Source organism: Stenella coeruleoalba (assembly GCF_951394435.1).
Source record: "Stenella coeruleoalba genome assembly, chromosome: 17".
NCBI classification, from domain to species: Eukaryota; Metazoa; Chordata; class Mammalia; order Artiodactyla; family Delphinidae; genus Stenella; species Stenella coeruleoalba.
This window is the reverse complement of record NC_137163.1, coordinates 75716219-75740034: the sequence shown is the minus strand read 5'-3', so window position 1 is coordinate 75740034 and position 23816 is coordinate 75716219. Positions and strand designations below refer to the sequence as shown.

Sequence of the window (23816 nt, the reverse complement as noted above, 5' to 3'; positions counted from 1 at the left end):
ATAGAACACCAGAAAAAAGCAGATTGAAAAATAACATATTTTGTTGTACTGGAAAGAAATCCCTTTGAAAGTTAACTTCTATATTCAACTCATAATCAAAACTAGATTACCTTAGCCAAGACTTTGTATGTCTTCTTCTATGGTACCTAGGGTTAAGAAAAAAAGAGGAAAACATGTCCTTGCAGGTTGAAGAAACTGGTTAAATGTTGAGCATGATTTTTTTAATTGAAGTATAGTTGACTTATAATATTTTGTTAATTTCTGCTGTACAGCAAAGTGATGCAGTTATATATATATATATATATACAGATTCTTTTTTTTTTTTTTTTTTTTTTTTTTTTTAATTAACATCTTTATTGGGGTATAATTACTTTACAATGGTGTGTTAGTTTCTGCTTTATAACAAAGTGAATCAGTTATACATATACATATGTTCCCATATCTCTTTATACAGATTCTTTTAAAATATTCTTTTCCATTATGGTTTATCATAGGATATTGAATATAGCTCCCTAGGTAGGACCTTGTTGTTTATCCATTCTGTATATAAAACTTACATCTGCTAACCCCAACTCCCATGAGCAGGGTTTTTTAAAATCGATCTAGGCTCTGGTTATAAAATGTTTATGAGTGTACTTCTGTGCCTGACATTGTAATAGGAGCTTTACAAGTGTTACCAAGTAGAAGCTCATACTGCTCACCACATGACAGGCCAGTAAATTGAGAGGTGAGTTGCTGAGGCAAAAAATAGTGACTTTATTCAGAAACAGCAGACTGAGAAGATGGTGGACTAGTGTCCCAAAGACCCATCTTCCCTGAGTTAGAATTCAGGCTTCTTTTATACTAAAAGGAGAGGGGGTAAAGTCCTGGTTCCAGTCAGAGTCCAGAGGGGATGCATTCATTTCTTCTTTCCTGCAGCCATTCACAGGTGGGCCTGGTCTAGCTGTTTCCTGTGAGCTAAACAAAGGTATTTTAGCTTAACTTTCATTACATGGGAGGCAGGGTTCCCATCATGTATAATTTAAGCTTATAGGCAACACCCCCTTAGTGATTAACTTGTAGCAAAAGCAATAGAACACAAAGGTTAAAGTAAGAAGAGACAGATCCAATACGGAGTCAGATTTGTTCTTCCCTATTATGTAAGCACTGTCTTGTTTAATTGTCTCCAAACCCTTTGAGATAGATACTATTATTATTGACATGCTATAGGTGGGAAGATCAAGACTCAGAGAGTTTAGTTCCCTTCTCAAGGTCATTCAGCAAGTACCTGGCATAGCAGAGATCAAGACTAAAGTCTGTGAGATTTCAGTTTCCAAACTATGAACCACTACATGATGCTTCTTGGTTGGGCTTGAAGTCCTGCCCAGGGCAGCTTTTTATTTCTCTTCAGGAGAATCCTGTCACCATGATCAGTGTTAGTGCCTCAGGATCCCCAAGTCCAGACAGATATTTAAGCACTGCCTGAAGACGTATGACACTCTCTTGTGTGGGAATACCTTTGACGTGGTTTATGGATGACTCTATGGGCTTGAAAAACCACACCTGCTTCCAATCGAGAATGCTCTGGGATTTCATCAGGACATGAATCTACAACACCATTTTTGTGGGGGAAACCACTTACACTAGTCATTTGTCTCAACGACTACCATTCTGTCAAGGAAATCTCTTTTCACACCTTTCCTGGTCACCTGACTTCTGACTGGCATCTCCATTTTATATTCTAGTTCTAGAAAGAACTCTTCACAGTCCTCTGTATTCACATTCACTTGTCTGCTGTGTCCCGCTAGGTTGATCACATATGGGTCTTAGAGAAGTTTCTACAAATTTTCCCGATCCGTATTTGACTGCTCCCACCTGTGCCTCAGAAGCTGAGACCCTGCTGTCCACATCTGCCCAGTCCTTGGCATGGCACATGAAATGAGAGACCAGAGAGAGAAGGAGAAATGTTGAAACCCTGTCACCATCTAGACCAGTTCTAGGACTTGGTTACCTAGAAAGGTCAGAGGTGGAAAGAAGGGCTGGAGCCTACCTCCCAAAGGACAAGGACCCAATATTCATAACGGGTTTCCACCAGGTGACCCCAGAATCTCTGCAAAACCCAGAAAATGGCACCTGAGGGATTTGCTCATCCTAATCCCAGCTGTTTACACTCGGGTCGTGCTCCTGGATCAACCACTGGGCTGGAGCCACCCCTCTTATACTTAATCCACTGATTTTGCTCCCATATCCTTAATGCTGCACTCTAGCATTTAACACCTGCTTCTGGCCTTTCAGAAATCCTCTGACTTATTAGGCATCATCTTTCTTGGATTATTTCGACACCTGCATTTTGGCAGTCTAAGTATCTATCCATGTCGACTTGAATGAGGAACTCTTCTCCAACCTTGAAACCATGGAACTTCTCTGTACTAGTCTGCTAGCACTGCAGAAACAAAATGCCATAGACTGGGTGGCTTAAAAAACAGACGTTTACTGCTCTCAGTTCTGGAGGTTGAGGAGTCCAAGACCAAGGCCAGCAGGTAGATTTCACTCTGATGCCTCTTCTCTGGGCTTGTAGGTGGCTGTCGTCTTGCTGGGTGCTCACATGACCTATTTTCTGTCCATGCTTGGAGAGGGAGAGAGATCTCACTTTTCCTGTTCTTATAAGGCCACCAATCCTATAAGATTAAGGCCCCACCCTTATGACCTCATTTAACCATAATTACCTGCTAAAAGGCCTGAGTCCAAATACAGTCACATGGGAGGTTGGAGTTTCAACATATGGATTTTGGGGGCAGGACACAATTCAGTCCATATCACTCGCTGATGTGGACACCCCCTGCTAATACCCCCACCCCAATCAAAGGACAATATTTAGTAATTAGACACTATTTCCCCCAATCCTGGATTTTGGTAAAAATGGAAACTTTATTGGAGGTAAATTAAGGAGCAGAAGTCAAAAGGTCTTCTGCTTGGCTAAAACAGAAGAGGGGGATGGCTTTCTATTTTAGTGGGGCTCATGAGTTAAAGAGGTCACCAGGATGTCATAGACCTGCTCCCACCCTCAGAAGGGAAGACTCTACAGCTACCCCCATACTCTGCTGGGTAACAACCCAACCGTCGGCTGTTTGCTCTCCTCTGGTAAATCATCGCTGATGGTTACTAGTTGTCATGGTGAGGTGGTTGGAGCCCAGAACTCTTCTCTGGCCATTGTCATAGTTTCTCCTCACAGAATAAAAGGGGCTGCTGTGATGTTACTTACCTTCCAAAAGATCTTGGGTTCAAGTCTTGCTCTTCAGAGGAAATGTTGAAAAATGTCAGAAGTGATATGACCAAATAAAGGATTCTTTTCAGTGTTGAGGTGACGGCTGAATACACTGAGGAATCCCTAGAACATCGTACTTTTTCCAGTTACCACGATGGGACAGTGGGAATTGGGGTTGGGTCTCACTGTCCATCAGTTTGTTTTGATTTAGCTGTAGGACAAACCTTATGTTCTGGGTCTGGGAGACAACATAGTCAAAGCAAACAGATAGAGAATGTTAAAAAATAAATTATTTTTGAGGGCAGAGACTATATTTTATTCATCTTTGAACCCTCAATTCCCAATTGTTTGCTTCACAAGTGCTTGTTGCATGAATATACTCTGAATCTTTGAAGATTCAGTCCTACTATTTCGCCCTTTATTTAGTACTTACTCACTGTGGGAAAAAATATACAGTTACTGCTTCCCATTTTCTTCAAGACATGAGATACTGCTTTGTTCTAAAAAATCCTCTACTCAGGATTTTATGATTAATATTCTCAGAAGTGCAATGTTGCTATATTCTCTGGAAATGAAGCCATGTAAGGACAATTGGGAAGAAAATTATTTCACAGTGGGCGCGTAGGATGGCTTTCTGTCCACTCAAATGTGCAACTCAAATGAGTAATAACAACTTGGGCGTTGAGTGCACTCATTCGGCATTCGATAATAGCATGTTCCAAAGACACTGAGAATGGCTCATCTTTCGGGGACAATAGCTAACATATGGAGTTTCTTGAAGGGTTAGGCTATCCAGACCAGTATTAATTACAGAACGTCAGGTAATTAGCATGTTTTCCCTAATGCCTAGATTCATTCTCATTTAATTTTAAATTTAAAACTATTTTCTCTTCATTCCCCTTGTTAAATCTTTCCCAAAAGTTTTAAAAAGCATATTTTTTCTGGAGAATAAAGAAACCAAAGACGTGTTCCTTGATCTGGGAAGAGTATCAGTGGGAAGATGGGACTCGGAGGTAAGAAGCCAAGATTAACTGTAATTACAGGGTGTTGTGGTGAGGGCTTGATCCCACCCTTCCTTCCCTGCTTCTGTCTGCTCTCCTGAGTCACTTCGAGTCACTCTTCAGGTATCGACTGCAGGATTTTTCTGCTTCTGTTGTTTAAAATGAGGGCTTTTTATTTTTATTTATTTATTTATTTTTGTCTCTTGAGGGAACATAATAGCCTAAATTGGATTTCTGTTGGTTCCACGTGGTCTGAATGCTTCTCTGCCTCTGACCTCCTCTGCCCCATCGCATGAGCTCCTACACCCTGATCTTGTCAGGGCCCTGGGCTCCAGAAACCTCCTTTTGCTTTAGGCTTTTTCACAGACTGGTTCTTTACCAACTGATTAATATGAAGACCTCGTCTTCTCTCCAACAAGCTGTGCAGAACGCTGTCTGCCAGCCGCACAGATCACAGGACGGCAGTGAGGGGTCTCCCGGCTCCTGCAGGTGCATTTGCCTTGTTGGGTGTCCCGCTCTCTCCTCTAAGCCTCCGCAACTTTCAGTGCGGAGAGCCGGATTTATGGAACCACATAATACAGTCTGTAGATCTGTATAATACTTATATATCCACATAGTGTAATAATATCAATAGGTAGGTTTCTGTTGTTGTTTTGTTTGCTTGTTTGTTTTTCTTTTTCCATTTTGGCCCACTGCGCTGGCCTGTGAGATCTGAGTTCCCCGCCCAGGGATGGAACCCACGCCTGCTGCAGTGGACGCGGGGAGTCTTAACTTCTGGACTGCCAGGGAAGGCCCAGTTTTTTTGTTTTTGTTTTTCTAACAAAAGACTCTTTTGTCCTTTGAGTTCAAAGCATCCTAATATTTCTTGTAAAGCATCACATATTCCCCTAGATGTAGAAATCAAGGGCATCATCATTACTTTTTCTATTTTTGGCTGCATTGGGTCTTCGTTGTGGTGCGCGGGCTTCTCACTGCAGTGGCTTCTCTTGTTGCAGAGCACGGGCTTTAGGCACGCGGGCTTCAGTAGTTGTGGCACATAGGCTCAGTAGTTGTGGCTCACGGGCTCTAGAGCACAGGCTCAGTAGTTATGGCGCACGGGCTTAGTTGCTCCACGGCATGTGGGATCTTCCTGGACCAGGGCTCGAACCTGTGTCCCTTGCATTGGCAGGCAGATTCTTAACCACTGCGCCACCAGGGAAAGAAGCCCTGATTACTTACTTTTTAATATAGTGCGTGGAACAACTTGACATGAATCCCTTAAGCAATACAGATGGAGCACCCTCTGTGTGTCAGGCACTGCCGTGGGTCCTGGGGAGACGTGTACCCTTTGATCGGGAAAACTGACATCAAGCAAAAAAAAAAAAAAAAAAATCACGTAACGACATGTCAAGGGGGTAAAGATTATAGCAGAGGGAGGGGCCGGAGAGGGACGGCTCTTCAGGCAAGCACTCTGAGGAATGTCACTGCTGCAGGGATCTGCATCCAGGGAGCCCAGACGTGGCCCTGCTGGGGCAGATGCTTTGGGCTGGTCCCCACCTCCCTCGTCCGCCTCCAGCTGTGTGGACCCGCGCCCTGGAACCTGACGGTCTTCTCTCAAGCTCTGGAAGCATCTGTTTGCTCTTCCTCCTGAGGTGTCCCCCCAGGGCTGTGGGAACTCAGCCCCAGCAGGGAGTGTTGTGGGTTGGTCGTCCTCTTGAAGCAGAGGAGGTGCAAGGTGGGGTAAATGCCTTTCTTCCCCGGAAGAGACGGTCGTGCGGGGCATTTCTGAGGCTCCCGGGCGGGACCGGGCCCTCGTTGCAGGCTGCAGTTGCTCCCGCACTCTCCGTGGGCTTTTCTCCTCGTGCCCCTTCCTTGGCTCTGGGGTCCCTGATCCCTTCTAAAGAAACCACTTGCATCCGAGTCCTTATCTTAACTTCTGGGTTCGGACGAAGCCGAACCAGGCTACACGCTAATTATTTTCTTGTTGTTGTTGTTCTTCTCTTCGAAAGGAAATCCATTTTTAATGTGTACGAGTCCTAAATTATTCTTCCCGTATTCGACTACCCTCTACAGACGGTGTCCCCAGTCATCCCGTTTTCCTCTCCATTACCTCATAACAACCCTTCCCCATTTTCTTCTTCTTCTCCTCCCCTCCCCCTCTCCTCCTCCTTCAACAATTAAACATCAAAGGATAGAGACTCTTACTACTAGAGCCCGAGGCATCTTCTTCAGACTTTAAAAACCAGGGTAACGATTTATTTGAGTATTGAACACCATGGTACCGTGTAACGTCATGCCCTTCTGCAATGTCTAAATATAACGGTGAAACATGGTCATTTATAAAGAGAAGCAGAGACAGCCTGCCCAGATATAGACCGTAGTACCATTCATTAATACTTGTTGAGTACTAAGTACACAAAGCAGTTGCTCCCTTATAGGCCGGCAAAGAGCAAATGCCAGTTTCATGGAAGGAAGGGCAGCTTCGCCCCGGGCTGGACGGGCCCACGAGCGTGCAGTCACAGGCTCCGTTTGCAACCTCTGCAGAAACGGGGCACCACTCAGCAGCTCTGGGACACGAGTCTATCTTCCCGAGCTAATCAAATACCTCACAGTGCGTCCCAGAGGGACTCGCTGCGTGAGAAGTGAAAAGTCCTCCACGTTTCCGTGCGTGCTAACGATCAAGAGGAACCTTTCAAAATCCGTATTAATAAGAGCATAGGCGAAGGTTTTACAGCCATGGGGTGACCCTCCTGGGTCAGTAATAGCTCCCGGAATACGGAAACATAGACTGAAGCTCTGCGTGACGGAGCACTTTTCCTAAATGGGGATTTCAACCGGAAGAAAGGTGTGTGGGTAGTAATACAGCGTTCTTCAACACGCAGCCGCTAAATCTTCAAGTAACTCCGAAGAAGAAGTAATTTGTGGTTCTTGTTATGTACTTTTTGTTTAAAATCTCCTCCCGTGATGAAGGCTTGTCCTTGCTCTTGTAGGTTCATGAAGAGAACCATGCGTTGCCGTGGAAACTAGGATGAGGGGTGTTGAGAAGTGGAACCTGGGAAGTAGGGGAGGTGCCGTGCAGCAACCAATGGGGCCACAGAGTGTCCCCAGTTCAGGGGAGCGGGGGGCCTGGGCGCACCCCAAGGTGTCCAGACGGAGTCAACTGCTCTCTTTTTTTAAAAAACGGGACCGAGATCCTCCACACTGGAGTGCGTGACACTGTGATGGAGACCTAACAGCTGCAGGGGCTGCTCTGCCCTGGACAGGTGGCCAGTCTGAAGCAGGTATGAGGTGTGGCTGGCAGGAGGGACTTCATGGAAGCGCCAGGGAGGAGGGATGGAAGAGGAAGAACAGACAGTTTTCTGTTGTGGTTGTGGGAGGTTGGCTTTCTGGTTGCGGGAGGCTCTGGAGCCTGCCCTGAGGACTCACCCACATTCAAGGCTGAGATGGGACCCTTGTGGTCTGTGCCAGGCCGGCCTTGACTCTGTTCCTTGCTGTCTGTTTGAGGAGCCCCTTTCAGCAGGCATGGGACTTGGGGATTCTGCAGTAGCAGAAACAAATGCCTGGTGGCTCGTAGCATCTTGTGAAATTATAGCATCGTCATGGTGCCCACAGCACTTTGGGAGTTAGAAGTGAATGTCCACCACCCAGTCCCAAATGAATGATCTGAGCAAAGACTAAAAAAGAGAAAACCCTGTGCTTACTCCTGTCACCTGCACTTTTCACTTGGAAATACCTGTCCTGGCAGGCACCCTCCTCTTTTCTTTTCCTCGGTGAGGTCCTGGCTTCTAAGGATGTTCAGTACGACATCTTGGCCTCAAATAGTTTCCCAAGTTAGGTACCGAGGTCTCAGAAAGTGCAAATCGGTGAGATACACATATTCTGGCTTCTCTTATCTATATCATTCCTCACTGGGGGCTACAGCGGACCCAGGACGGCTCCTCAGTGGAAATCTCTTATGTGAACAGCACATTTAACATTCCCATATAGGTCATTACAGAGCACTGAGGAGCGTTCCCTGTGCTCTACAGTAGGTCCTTATTTGTTACCTATTTTATATACAGTAGTGTGTATATGTCAGTCCCAGTCTCCCAATTTATCCCTCCGTCCACTCCCCCACCTTCCCCCTTGGTAAACATAAGTCTGTTTTCTACATCTGTGACTCAATTTCTGTTTTGTAAATAGGTTCATTTGTGCCATTTTTTAGCTTCCACATGTAAGTGAGATCACATGATATTTGTAGAAATGGGTTTTCTTGTCTTGCACCTTGGCTGTTCCCTTGCTAGACGGACGTACCAGGGAGCACCAGACAATTTAGCTTGACCAGAGACAGCATGCTTAACTTCTCTTATTTTTTGTTTTTATTCTTTGTGTTTTTATTTTTTCTTTTTTGTTCCCTCTCAGGGGGAATTATATAGTTAAAAAAAGGAGTAGTAACTTCTTTACCTAAATATATGATTGGAATAAAAATTAGAACAAGAATTAAGTATTAGTGAAAAGGATACCAGATTAAAACTAGGTATTATCTTTTCTGAATCATCTTTAGTAGTAGGGTTTAATTATTTTAATGAATGCCAACTTATCTGAGTCTCAGATAACTCTTCCACAGAAATCTTAACTAAAACACTAATCTCCCTCTGCTAGCAGGATGTGGAACCTGTGGTGAATGTTCAAGAAGGAATAACCCCATGAGTGCTGTGAAGTGTAAAGCTAATCCCATAAAACGAGAGTAAAGCCACAGGGAGAAAGATAGTAAATGCAACAGAGTGCCAGTGAAAAGATAGAATCAAAACAAATGAAACCTTGTTTTTGTGTTGAAGTTCCCAGAAGTTGCATGGAGATGGGAGAAAGCCTGTCCAATGCATTCAGAGATTTGAAATTTCAGTGAAAGTTGAGCTGCCTTGTGTGGATTTTTGCATTACTTAAAATGTTACTTTTACGTTTGAGCTCTATTGTTTTTATCAGAGATACTTTTTATTAGCCACGTGGTTAGGTCAGGGTTTTTCTCCTTGGGACGATAGCAAAGATGACTGACCAAACAAATGAACCCTGGTGACCTAAAGTTCATTGGGCAAAACTAAATTTGAAGTGCAGAAGAGATCGGTATTAAATCAAACTTCACTCAAGAAAACTGAGTTTTAAATACAGGAGAGATCATCTCTAAACAATAAAAACCCTGGGACCAGTGACAAATAATTAAGGTAGGAATTTTAGAGTCTGAAGTAGAAAGCAAGCACTATGGTTCCCGCTTCTGTAGACCGGGCTCCATGGTAGGCAGTTTCATAGATTAACTACTACAGCCTAGATGCTGCCAATGTTACAGATGAGGAAAATGAAGCTCTGAGGGGGCCTTATCTTGAACTTCATGCCTAATAAATACCTGTAGCTGGATGTACACCAAGATCCATTTGGCCCAAAGTCCAGTACACTGGGTGAAAATGAGGGGAGGCTGGCGGCCAGTAAGGGTAGGGAGACTGTCAGGGTTGCCAGCAGTTGTCTTCCTGTGTGGTTTGCTTTCTAACTCTTCAACTCAAGTCTATGCTCCAGGAGATTGCTGGATCTTTTTTACATGATGAAGGGTCTCCACTGGAAGACCCCTACGTCTCCAGACTCTCAGACAAAGCTGCAAAAGTCGATGAGACATGGTGACTCCCATCCACTCTCTCAGTGATGTCTGGTTCCAAAGGCATCTAGGTAGCATTTGAGCTCCACACAGGTAATTTGCATGGGGTCACCTTTGCTTCAGTGCTGGTTGGCGAATTTCCTGTCCATGGCTGGCAGCTATGAGGACTAACTGGTACCTACCGGTGATTAGGAACCATCCTTTCTTATTCTCGTGGAGTGAAATTGGAAAAACCAAATACACTTCTCTCCTCTGTGGTATTTGATACAGACTGCTGACCTTTTCGTAGTGCTTCAGTGAGTTTCCTTGGGCATTAATTTTGTTTGACTGCTAAGTTTCTGTCTTGGTTCCACGGTTTATGTATTTCTGTGGGTTCTGCTCCTGCAGTCACACGGAGCCTAACTAATGACCAGTCCTTTCACGTTGTCTTTGTTCTTTCACAGAGGATTTGGCTCCAGAGCTGACCATCCTGAACTCTTTTAAAACCGTGTCTGAGAAAAAGAGAACATTAAAAAAAATGTCAAGTTAGCATGTAGTCATTGTGGACCTAGTTACTTTCATAGGCAGAGAGCACTTACAGGCTAGAGTTTTCCTCACTGCACATCACAGTCAGATTTATTCAGTTTTAAGTGATTATGAGTCAAAATGGAAAGTGCTGGTAATCTCCCCTTCCCTAACTGCCACCCACCCATCTGCAGCTTATCCTATTTGTTCCATACATTTATAAGTGATTGAAAATAAAGGCCACTCTTCATTCTTCCCATCTGAAACAAGGTTCCTCGACAAATAAGCTTACAGATCATCAAAAAAAGAATGTAGAATAGTTTTATAGGGGGAAAACCCAAAACCATGATTTTGGGCCACTTCTCCATACAAATTACTAGGGGATAATTTTACTCTTCCTAATCTGGTTGCAGCCCCCTGTCCCTACTGCACTGTCTGGACCTCCTTCCCTTCACTTTTTACCCTCCCTCTGAGCTATTGAATTACTGGGTTCTTTACCTAGTCCCAAGATAGGGAAGAATATCACCTATTGCATTACTTAGTGTTACTACAGAGTGATGGTGGTCTCATGGCTCTTAAAGATAAGAATAATTTGTTATTTAGTTTCTTTTTAAAACAGTGTTTTAAAATCACTAGTGTTAATCTTTCATCTATGTTAAATGGAAATATTAATGTGTTATGTAAGTGCACTTCTAAGTTACAAATTTTATAACAGTTTTATATGTAGAAATTCACCACCTGTGTTTATTTGGTATTCCTATTTAAAGAATTTCTTTTTAAAAATTGCTAAACCACATGACGCAGAGGCAATGCTGTACAGAGAGCCACTGAGTAATTATCAAGGAATAATAGCTCCTTTTACATGAACTGTCTTTCTGGACTTGAGAAAAGAATGGGACTTTGTTGAGAGGCCAATCTAAAAAAGTACCATAACTAACAAATACTATTCATATAGCCTTTAGCTGTTTGTGTAGGTTATAACCAGAATTAAAGGAAATTTCATGAATAAAATTGCACCTTCTTATTAAGACTTCAAATTATGTTGGACAATTACCTCTAATTTATTTAAAATATGAGTGAAGTTTTGCATAAATTCTGCATGCAGCACCACTAGCTTACTTTTGTTCCTTGTTATAAGCAAGGATATTTGAAAATTGTAGCTGAATGCTATCAAAATGACAAATTTTCCTCCAGTGTGAATTGAGGTTAATTCTCTAATTCTTTGAACTTTTTATACGACACAGTATGTTCTTAACTAAGATAAAGCTAAGAGTCTTTAGAGCTAATAGGGAAATTAGAGTTTAGTCCTGTCTTCTCCTTTTGAAGAACATGCATCTGAGGTTGGTGGCACATCTGGGGTATCCCGGGTAGACCAGTAGACTCAAATCCCAGGAAGCAGGAGCAAGTTCCACACTCTTCCCTTCGCATGTGTCCTCCATGGATGTGGAAGAGTTCCTTCTGCACATTTCCTTTATTTTCCATTTCATTGCCTCTGCCCACACTGAAGTTCTCATCATCTATTGTTGGATGTAGTTTAGTCCTTTATATTATGTGGCGCCATGTCAAGAGCACAGTAAAGATTGTACTGATTTGTTACCAAAAATAACAAGTTTATCTTTATTCTGTCTAAAAAGACAACTAAACTATCACTAAATGCCAGGACTCTCTTTAAAGAAAACCACTTTGTGATGTAACGGAATAGCTACTCAGCAAATGGTTTCTGAGTTAATGAATGAATATAACATTCTTTTAAAATTTTCTTTTTGAAAGAGTATGAAGTGGTTTGCCTATATATTTCTAGTTAAACTCATTCTCCATGGTATTTCCAGCTATCCTTTCAAAATGTGTTTCTGGTTATACCATTGCTCTCTGTATATACCTTCCACTGTTCCAATGAGTAGAGTCTGAATACTTCAGGACGGCATAAGCAACATTTTATACAGCGGCATAAGACAGTGGTAGACCGTACACTCTGGGTGAATACCTAGAAAATCAAGGCTGGATCAACACGAAGTTGGGACAATTATTGAAGTGTAGTTAGATTTCACTTACTTCTTTAGTAGTTTTTTAAATAAAAAGCTATATAGGGCTTCCCTGGTGGTGCAGTGGTTGAGAATCTGCCTGCTAAGGCAGGGGACACGGGTTCGAGCCCTGGTCTGGGAGGATCCCACATGCCGTGGAGCAACTAAGCCCGTGAGCCACAACTACTGAGCCTGCGTGTCTGGAGCCTGTGCTTCACAACAAGAGAGGCCGCGATAGTGAGAGGCCCGCGTGCCGCGATGAGGAGTGGCCCCCGCTTGCCACAACTAGAGAAAGCCCTCGCACAGAAACGAAGACCCAACACGGCCAAAAATAAATTAAACAAAAAAAAGAGCTATATAGGTGTGACTCTAGTACTCTTTTCCAGTGCATTTACAATGTGATCTCAGACCAAAGTCCAGTTTGTATTGGAATTTGTTTTAAAAGACACAATACATGTCGCTTGCAAACTTGTATGAGCTATTGTTTTATTTCTTGAGAGTGTCTGAATCTTTAGCTGAACAAATGTCAGAATTTGTCAATTCTCCCTAAAGCAGGAAAAAAAAACAAAACAACAATAACAGTTAAAACAGAGGGATGAACTTGAAGTTATATCTAGATCTGGGAGAGGTTAGTATATATGAAAAATATTCTCACAAAGAAGTATTTTAAAAAATTTAAAATCTGGTCATATTGGTATCTTTTTCGGTGATAATTAGTTTTCTTGACAGTATAAGATTTGATTGGCTTTTTATTGAATTTTCTGCCTGATTCTATATAGCTGAAATATACCCTGCTCGATCTTTAATCATTGTTTTCTTTAGTTTAATAGTTGGGTACCATTATATGAATACTCATTTTCTTCTGTTGACTTTGTGGGTAGATGTTCTCAGATTTCTCTGAGTCTAATGGAAGATGAAAGATATTCTTTTCTCTCCTTTCATGAAGCCTTTGGCGTCATCCTTCCATAGATTAGGATATCAGACTCTACTTCTAAGGTTTTTATACTGGAAGATGATAAAAAATAACGCACAGACGTATAGATAATTGAGAAGATGGCCAAATCCCCTGACCTGGGCTGAGAACAAACACCCCTCCTGAAACCCCTTAGTTGTTTGATGCCCCTGTGAGCAATTCCATTGAGTCCGATGACATATATTGAAGAGATAGCATACTTCTAACATCATACCTATATTTCCATTATCATCATATTATACCCTTATTATAGGAAATGTTCTCTTTTTTACTTAGATACTTGAATTACACTAGAATCATAAGAAATATGTCTGATAAAATATACGCTATATAGAGTAAAAAGCAGAGGTTTCTCTAATTTCTAGAAAAATAGAAATAGAACTCGCCTCTATGAAATCAAAGAAAAACACTCTGTTGCCCCATAAAGCCACATTCTATGAAGCAAGGTCAGCTAAATAAACGGTTGGAGGCATAAAAACCTAAACGTCTCAGATGGATGATCTGGAAATCATTCTGTTCTCTCTCTTTACCTGGATCCCTTTTCCCCTTCCAACTCCGTTCCCCCTGGCTCTGGGGCAAACCTAACATTTATGGGTCCAAATATCGGTAGTCCCTGGGAAGTATGGTGGTAGCTGGCCCCAAACCCATAGAACGTACAACGTCAGGAGTGAACTCTAATGTGAACTCTGGACTGTAGGTGATAACGAGGTGTCAGTGTAGGTTCATCAACTGCAGGAAATGTGCCACCCTGGTGAGGGATGTTGATAATAGGGGAAGTTGTGCATGTGTGGAGGCAGAGGGTATAAATGGGAAATCTCTCTACCTTCTGCTTCATTTTGCTATGAACCTAAAGCAGCTCTAAGAAATAAAATCTATTTAAAGAAAATGAGGCCAAGGCCCTAGGTCCTGGCCCTGCTGTGAACTGTTGTAGAATGTCAACAGGTTAACACTTGGGGTTCTCCCTCCTAACATCTCCCGTGGAGTCGGCTAACCACCTATTTCGGAAAGGCAAGGAACAGAATGCCTCTTAGAATGCTGAGAATAAATGTTTAACAAAATTATTCTTTTTCAGGGAGTGACTCTTGTCTTTCTATTTGGCTGAATGTTCCTTAAGGGCACAGACCACACCTTATACTTAGAATATGCAGAGTAGACTTAGCATCTCAATGGAATCTGTTCCGCAGGAATTTGCATTGGTACAAGGTAGCTATTATCTTGGTTAGAGTTGCAAGTGTCCAGAAAATCTGTATCCCTTGAATTAAAATAAATAAATGGCCAGATGCCTGGGGAGGGAGTAAGAGGAGGACTCGGCGTGTGTGCAGACTTGTGCCTGAGGTGGCAGGAATAAGACGGTAGTGTTCCCACGTCACATGCCTCTCAGAGCCGAAAGAGGGCGCAGCTGCAGCCACTCCACCTGCTGAAAAGATCACGGAACTTGAAGTCAAAGGGCTTACGTCAAAGATTTTTGCAGAATGGAAACAGACTGTAATCCCATGGAGCTGAGCAGCGTGTCAGGATTTGAAGAAGATGCAGAGCTTAATGGCTTTGAAGGATCTGATATGAAAGACATGAGGCTGGAAGCTGAAGGAGTTGTAAATGATGTTCTCTTTGCAGTTAACACCATGTTTGTCTCAAAAACCCTGTGCTGTGCAGACGATGTGGCCTATATCAATGTGGAAACAAGACAAAGGAATAGCTACTGTCTGGAGCTCACTGCAGCAGGGCTCGGGGTGGTAGGTTGTGCTTTCGACCAGGTGGACGATCATTTACAGACTCCCTCCCATCCTTGCTGGATGCGCTCAGCCCTGCCTACCGGGAAGCAGTTGGAAATGCAGTCCTTCAAAGACTTGAAACTGAAAAGGGATGGACAGTCACGATAAGTTCTTTCCTGTTGGAGGGGCTGTTGATGGTACACATGTTGACATAAAGCTTGAAATTCTTGCAGATGGTCATAGTAGAGAATGCATCTTTGATTTTGTGTCTTTATCATTTTTTGCTTCACATTTAGGCTTTTGATTGAGAACTTTATTGACTAACAAATTGTGTTTCTCAGTTTCTGATTCGTTAAGGAAATCCTGAGGCCATTGCTGTGATGCCATCATTAAGACATTCAAATTTCTTCATATTAGTATCTCTGGCATTCTGAAAACCTAATCAGTACTTCATTCTCTTATTACAGGACTTTGATGCTGCCAGCACTTTCTTTCACATAGGCAATTCTAGATTTGCATGGTCATATAGGAAATAAACTAACTTCAAACTTTGATTCAGCTTGCTAAATCAGGGGTTTACTGCCAGCTTGGGCTGACTTTGTAGTAATTATTTTGCTACTAGCCTTACTGGAAACAAATTATCAACTAGTTTCCCCTGCACAAGTTTTGAAATTCACTGCTTCATTTAATCTATTTATATTATTAATATGGACTGATAAAAATGAATTAAGTGTATATTATATAGCTAGTGTTACATGAAAAACAGGTACTCAGGGGGCTTCCCGGGTGGCACAGTGGTTAAGAATCCACCTGCCAATGCACTGGACACGGGTTTGAGCGTTGGGGAAGATTCCACGTGCCGCGGAGCAACTAAGCCCGTGCGCCAGAACTACTGAGCCCGTGTGCTGCAACTACTGAGACTGCGTGCTGCAACTACTGAAGCCTGCGTGCCTAGAGCCCGTGCTCTGCAGCAAGAGAAGCCCCCGCAATGAGAAGCCCATGAACCGCAACGAAGAGTAGCCCCCGCTGGTCGCAACTAGAGAAAGCCCGCATGCAGCAACAAAGACCCAATGCAGCCAAAAATAAATAAATAAATAAAATAGAAAGAAAAACAGGTACTGAAATAGTACTGTATTCCTTGCTTGCACCAGCAGGCCAACTAAGAGGACAAACCATTAGCAAATGAATGTAACAATTACTTGTTTCCAAGATATTTAAGCACATAAGCAAATACAGGAACAGGCTCCATTCTTTTCCTAACAAAAAGCATCTTCAATGTGTGTGATTTAAAAGAAAGAAGACTCTGATTTCCTAGAAACCAATATTTTGGCCTGTGTTGATTCTTATTATGAATGTTTGTTTGCATAATGTACAGTATATATTCAGAAGGTATTTTTGCTTCAATGTTTCCTTTCTATAATGTAGTACTTTGGTATTCCCACAGCACTCCTTCACCAGCAGATGTACACTGTTTTGTCTCAGTGGTAAATCTACAATGTCATATGAGTGCATTGTATGGGTTTGAAATCAGAGGATGAATGAAGCATTCAGAGACTTAATATTTGAAAAAGGGAGACTCTGTATTTTATATTTTATTACAGGTACTAATATTTATAAAAATAAACTATACCATGCTGCTACATGTTTATTTTATTTTTTTTTTAAGAAACTTATTTACTTATTTATTTAGTTATTTATTTATTTATTTTTGGCTGTGTTGTGTCTTCGTTTCTGTGCGAGGGCTTTCTCTAGTTGCGGCGAGCGGGGACCACTCTTCATGGCGGTGCACAGGCCTGTCACTGTCGCGGCCTTCTCTTGCTGCGGAGCACAGGCTCCATACGCGCAGGCTCAGTAGCTGTAGTGCACGGGCTTAGTTGCTCCACGGCATGTGGGATCTTCCCAGACCAGGGCTCGAACCAGTGTCCCCTGCATTGGCAGGCAGATTCTCAACCACTGTGCCACCAGGGAAGCCCCTGCTACATGTTTTTAAGTACATGTTGAATAATAAGGCTTGGGGAGTTGTTTTTTTAATATTAGTCTAAAGCAGCAGCTATAGAAATGTTGAACTAAAATTCTACATCTGGACACACCTTCATAATTTGTCATTTGAAGACTTTTTAAAATCATTATTAAATAATAAGTACTTTTAGGCTCTGAAGATCATGTAGACCAGAGCAAGTTAAAGTTTGGCTTGGGTCACTCTTCATTGTCAGAGTTTATTGGAATGCTTAAATTATGTTTGATAAATGAACATTCATCCTCATCTTTATTTTCAGATGCTTAAGTGTTTGGGTAACGAAGTCTAACTTCAGGTTGAACTTTCTCATGCTTAATCGCAGGCTAAATGTAAAGGGTATTTGTAAAGTTTGAATAAAATTCTGTTTACTAATTTTGAGATAAATATGAAAAAAAGTGATTGTATGTTTAAAAATGGAAAGTGTTCATTTTGTGATAAATGTTTGATTCCAAGAAAAATAAAATAAATAAATGATACAGACAAAACAATCATAGAAGAGGAAGTTCTAGTAAATTTAAAGGGAAAATAACAAGGAAGAAAGTGAATGGACTATTCACTGAGCTTAGATATCTGTAGACCAATGTACAAAGTACAGGTAATAAACACATAGAACTCAGTATAAGAGCTTAGGTGTATTGAGACTTAGAGATGATGCTTGAGTAGAATCTGGGAACACTTAAAAAGGGAAAAAAACAGCAGTAGATTATGTTGGTAGAGCTTTTTTTTTTTTTTTTTTTTTTTTTTGCGGTACGCGGGCCTCTCACTGTTGTGGCCTCTCCCGTTGCGGAGCACAGGCTCCGGACGCGCAGGCTCAGCGGCCATGACTCACGGGCCCAGCTGCTCCGCGGCATGTGGGATCTCCCGGACCGGGGCACGAACCCGCGTCCCCTGCATCGGCAAGCGGACTCTCAACCACCGCTCCACCAGGGAAGCCCTGGTAGAGCTTTTTATATTCAAACATCTTTTACATACATTATCATCACATTTCATCTTCAGTAGTTCTCGGAAGAAATCAGGAAGCATTACAATTTGCAGTTTAAAGATGAGGAAAGTGAAGATGAGAGGAGGAGGTTTTCAAAGGTCACAGAGCTGGGGAGTGAGTCAGTAATAACCCTGATCTGTTCCCATCTAAGAATCCGGAAGGCACATCCCTGATGGAAGACCATACTTTCCAACATAGGAGCATAGTGTCTGGCATTTGAGTAAGCCTCAGAGGAAAGAAGAGACAAGTATTATTGAGGAGGGGTATGTCAAAGACCTCACTCAGGTAGACATTTCAACTTAGAGATTCTCCCATCTTACAGGCAGGGTGGATGTGCTATCCTAATATTAGTTACATAGTTGGCAGAGATAAAATGAACCAGTACCAAGAGTTATGTATCATCTAGAAGTAGCAGAATGTCTGATAAATTCTTGGTTGTCTTCTTGGCATTTATGTCCTTCATTTATGTTGAGTAAATTGTGATCAAAACTATTGCTATAATCGTGATAGCGACTATCAGTTGAACTTGAAAGAAAGTGAAAATGTCACAGACATCACATTAACTGGGCAGAAATAAACTGCCTCTGGAGACAGGTATTTGAGATTGAAAGATGTTCAAAGAAGAGTCACAAGACCATATTCTGGCGCTCTCCAAAGTTCTGGGATTAGAGTCATACAGTATAAGTTCAATTAATATATTGGATTGAATGAGTTAGTGAATGACATAGAGTTTTATTGCTTGACAAAATCCTGTTCATCTATAAGCTACTAGTTAAGGAAATGGAGGATATATCTTAACTGTCTTATCTCTATCATTTTATCATTAAAAGTATCCCTGAGTGATGCATGTTACCAAAACTTTGTGTCATTATTTTAAAAAACAATGTGATACATATTATTTTCAGATTAAGTGATATTAAATATTAATTGACATCAGTATAAAGCCTTCTTCAGAGAAACCTGACTTTCATTCCAATTTGTTTTCTCATACGTATCATATTAGAATGCGTTTCCTTACTTTTATATTTGTTAATAATATGCAGTTATCCAAGAACAAAGAAAAATTGATTCCACCAGTGATGGTCCTTGGTTACAACTTTGCTTCACATTTCACAGTAATGATGTAAAATTGTATTTAATACTATTTTTTGCCATTGCACGCATGGAAGAGGTTTAAATGCAGTGGATTTCAACCAAGTAGGGGGGGGTGTGTGTGTGTGTATACGGTGTGTGTACATGTGGTACGTGTGTTTGTGTGTGTGTAAGAGGCATAGCAAATACATATAGGTTTATAAAATCTTGAATTACATTTCCATTTCTTTCCAATGTGAAGAAACACCAGGATGAACAGGCTCTGGTAGCTGAGGTCTATTAATCATGTTAGACAGGAAGGACGTGACGCTTCCCATGTGAGTTCTTCGAATTGTATTAATTACAGAGTCATTACTACACTCCAGCATGGTGCTCCTGTGCTCTGCTGTCTGTTATCCACAACACAAATTCAAGTGTAGCCCCATCAGATGCTTTCTGAACACCATCTAATTAGACCTGTGACATGGTAGCATGTAGGGAAGTTGATCAACGGGAAGAGTTCGAGGATAAATTACTTTTATCTAAAGAATATTAGTATTGTCTCCCTGGCTAGAAACATAACTGTGATGGTCGAGATAGAATAAATCAATGATAAAAGTCATCATTGCCTTAGATCTTTTAAAATGAACTCAGTGTGTTTGTTATTTGTTACGTTTGTGAGTAGAATGGAAAAACAGGCTGAGAGGAGAAACAGAGTAAACACAGATTTGGGGCTGATTTCAGTAGACTGATTTTCTTTTGTAAGTGTTTTCAATGTACAGAAACATTCATCAATTATGGCCAAACATCTTGATAAATTTCACAAACAGAAAATACCCATCCAATTGGCAACCATATCAAGAAACTGAACATAACCGCCTCCCAGAGTCCCGCCCTCAGTCCCTGTCTAGCCACTAACCCCACCCACCATATACGCCATCTTGACCTCTAACCTCATAAATTTATCTTGAGGCTGGCATTATTCTGGGGGTGGATAACTGCAGGTAAAACAAAAGTAGAAAATACGTATTCAGAGAGCTTAGGATTTACTATCCCCTAAAGAGCAAAAATAATTTGTGAATTGTGAGTTGGTTTTGGTTTTGATAAAGTGGGAAGACTAGAAGGAATTGGTTGAGAAGAAAAGAGGTCTATGTAAGGGCAGCATAAAATGATTATCTTTAGAGGACGGATTTAAAAGTTTATATTTTGGTTAGTTTGAAGGTCATTTCATAAGTACACATGTGAACCTCTTGGTAAACCATAAATATTTCAAATGTGAAGGTGGCTAGAAACTGTTCATGGTGAGTCTTCCGAAAGTTGGACGGTGCAGATATTTTCTTTGAATAACAGAGAAGTATGTTAAATAAGTCCAGGGAGAAAACATTGAGGGGAAGAGTGACCAAGTATATTATTTGAATGCCAATAGTAGTTGACCTACGGAGGGGGATAGCATCTATTCTCAAAGCATCTGAGCAGAGTGAGCCCTGGGACCCTGGGTGGGCAGTGTGAGGTGAGCCCGTGGGGACGTAACACAGGAGAGAAAGAAGTTTCAGAGAGAGGAAAGTGAATCATGCAACTCTGCATCTCGGAATTAGAGGTTTAATTATTTTGAGAAGTAAGCAGTGATAAATAGTAAAAAGTTCAGATAGGAGAGATTCAAAAACTCCTCGCCAGATAGTTTCTATGGAAATGGAGTGGTAGGAGTGAGGTGTACACACTCATAGCACATGTATGGGAACCACCTGAACTTGACTAAGAAGCATACAGTTATATGAAGCAACTTAAGTGGGTGCAATATTGCGTGTGTTTGTGTCCTTTTCTTATTCACATACTGATATCCCATTGTTCCTTTTCCTTTAGAGAATATATTCAGTACAACATGATGCTTTGACATACATATACACTGTGGAATAATTACCAAGATCAAGATAATTAACGCATCTATCACCTCATATAACAACGCATTTTTTTCATGATGAGAATAGTTAAGGCCTGCTCTCAGCAACTTTCAAGTATTCAATACCCTATTATTAACCACAGTCACCATGCTGTACATTAGCTCCTCAGAACTTATACATCTTATAACTGAAAATTTTTGCATACATCACCCGATACTCATGACTTTTAAAGAGATAACTAGCAGCAATATAATTATACAATTAAATAGCAACACCTACATTATTTTTGGTAACTAAATGCTCATTTGAAGCATTCTTACATTTATCTTTATATAGTTTATTTAATATGTGTTATATAAGAGCAGTGTCAGTCAACGCAGTTCTTAAAAGTACAATACGCGACTCATTGAAACCACCCCTGTGGTACAAAAGAAATCTATCTAAGATGGTTTAGCAAAAGACTCAGTGTTGTCTGATGACTCTGCTTCTTGGGTCTCAGCATCTGGGTAATAAACTTGTTCAGACCTCTCCTCTCCTTAACTCCAGCTGGCGTTTTATTCCTCAGCACCAGGGAAGAAAATTAGTGGGGAGAAATACAAGTAGCGTGGTGCACGCCGCTCACCACAGAAAGCCTGCAGAGTCCACAATCAACAACACGCCAGTCTGTTTTTAACTGGTTGTGTTAAAAGCTCCATGAATGCATATGGCTTTTCCTGGCTGCTGTCTGCGCTACATGGGATGGCGGCAGTTGGTTGTCGGTGGGATAGCAATGTGTGTCCATATCCAGAAGAAGGTTATGAGGCCAGACGCACTCCCATATGCAGGTTTGCATCTGTGTGTGGTGTGCTCCTTAGAATTAGCGGGAACGTGAAACTCATTTAGGCACAAAGAAGAAAAGACCTGGCATAACATGGGTCCATGTCTCAGGATTTGCAATTCTACATCTAAAAATATTACCTTAGCTGTTGACATTTATCAACAAGTGACAAGTTCAGACGATCCAATATCAAAGTGCACTGGCCTGATTGAAGGTAATGTTGAACCTGTGAGGATGGACTGGAACTTGGGTTGGTCTCTCAACACCTCTGACTTCCGTATTGTAGATTTCCTGCTGGAGAAGATGGTGCTCTTTCGTACAGAAATAAATCATGTGCCTGGACCAGGACTTGGAGAAGCTGAGGGAGGCCCCAGGGCAAGGTGGAGATAGTGCACACCCGGATGCTGCCGTTCCAATGAGGTGAGAGCATGTGAGCAGCAAAAGCACCTGGTGCACGTGGCTGCTGCTTCCTTTCCATCTTCCAAATCATGCACACAATGTCTCTCTTATTCCACCCTAATGGGGAAGGTACTGGGAAGGGAATTCTGGGAAAGAAAGTTGAGTTGAGTTGACGTATTGCAAAGCCACCACGGTCCACCCCTTGTCAACCTGGCACCCTTATACAGTCTTTAACCACACTTAAAATCCAAATAGTAAAGTCATACTTCCACCTAACCTACTACGACTATCTCATGTACAATAGAGAATATGCTTCCTCTCCCCCTCAAGAGAGGATACAGTGCCCCTTTGGGTGATGCTCATTCTTCTAAGTCACCCTCTTTGATGTCCAGTAATACTGAGATATAAAGTCTAACTACTTTTAATACAACTTATCATCGGTAGTAGGGAAATAGGAGAGAAGATGAAAAAATTCTGTTAATATCTACAAGCCAATTAATACTAAAATAAGAAAATGCTTGTAACTGTTAACATTCTCATTTCTGCACCTGGTCATGTGGTCATAGCTGGTACTTACAATGGCCTTCTTCAACTACCCAATGTATACCTCCTTTGTTTTTAGCAAGCTCTGGTTTCATGCCCGTGGGGTAACTCAGAACTTCTTCCTAATGTGTCTGGACCATTAATAGTCCTTCCTGTATTGGACTGATGTAGCTTTTAACGGACTTAAATCATAGGATACGGGAATATTAAAGGTACCCTGGGGGAATCTCCTATATTTGTCGGAGCAATAGCTGCATACCAGGTGCCAGAGGTGGTGTTGACTTGCTTCAGCATGGGAATCACATTTGGAAAAGCATCTGAAATTAGAGTCATTAGCTGATTGAGTTTATGATAATCACTATCATTTGTTCAGTTTCATCTTTCCAGGCCCCATGGGTGAACTGAATGGTAAGAATCATTTACTCTTGTATTTTGAAGTCCTTGATGGCAGCACTAATCTCTTCAATCCTTTTTGGAACGTGGAATCACTTTTGGTTTATTTAGGTAGGTAGAGTCAGTTCCAGGGGCTTCTAAGTAGTCCTTTCTACCATGATCACCCACATCCACAAGCAAGGAATTTGGGAGGGGTTTAGCTAGGCAGTCGTTGCCCAGAATCTCTCATGAGGTAATAAAGATGCTGGCCAGGGCTTCAGCCATCTGAAGGCTTGACTGGAGTTGAGGGATCTACTGTCATCAGAATAGTGTGATAACAGTGAAAAGATCAACATAGATTAATTAAATGGAGTTCAGAAATAGACCTACACATATATGGTCGAATGATTTTTTTTTTTTTTTTTTTTTGGTACGCGGGCCTCTCACTGCTGTGGCCTCTCCCGTTGAGGAGCACAGGCTCCGGACGCGCAGGCTCAGCGGCCATGGCTCACGGGCCCAGCCGCTCCGTGGCACGTGGGATCCTCCCGGATCGGGGCACGAACCCGCGTCCCCCGCATCGGCAGGCGGACTCCCAACCACCGTGCCACCAGGGAAGTCCTGGTCGAATGATTTTTGACAAATTTGCCAATTCAGTTCAATGGG

The 23816-nt window shown here is 41.8% G+C and overlaps 1 pseudogene across 1 annotated transcript; it reads left to right on the top strand.

Moving 5' to 3' along the window:
- The first annotated feature begins 14301 nt into the window (after nt 1-14301).
- Nucleotides 14302-15222, top strand: LOC307176394 (GSK3B-interacting protein-like; annotated as a pseudogene). The gene has a single exon. The product of its transcript is annotated as a GSK3B-interacting protein-like (transcript).
- Nucleotides 15223-23816: the final 8594 nt, after the last annotated feature.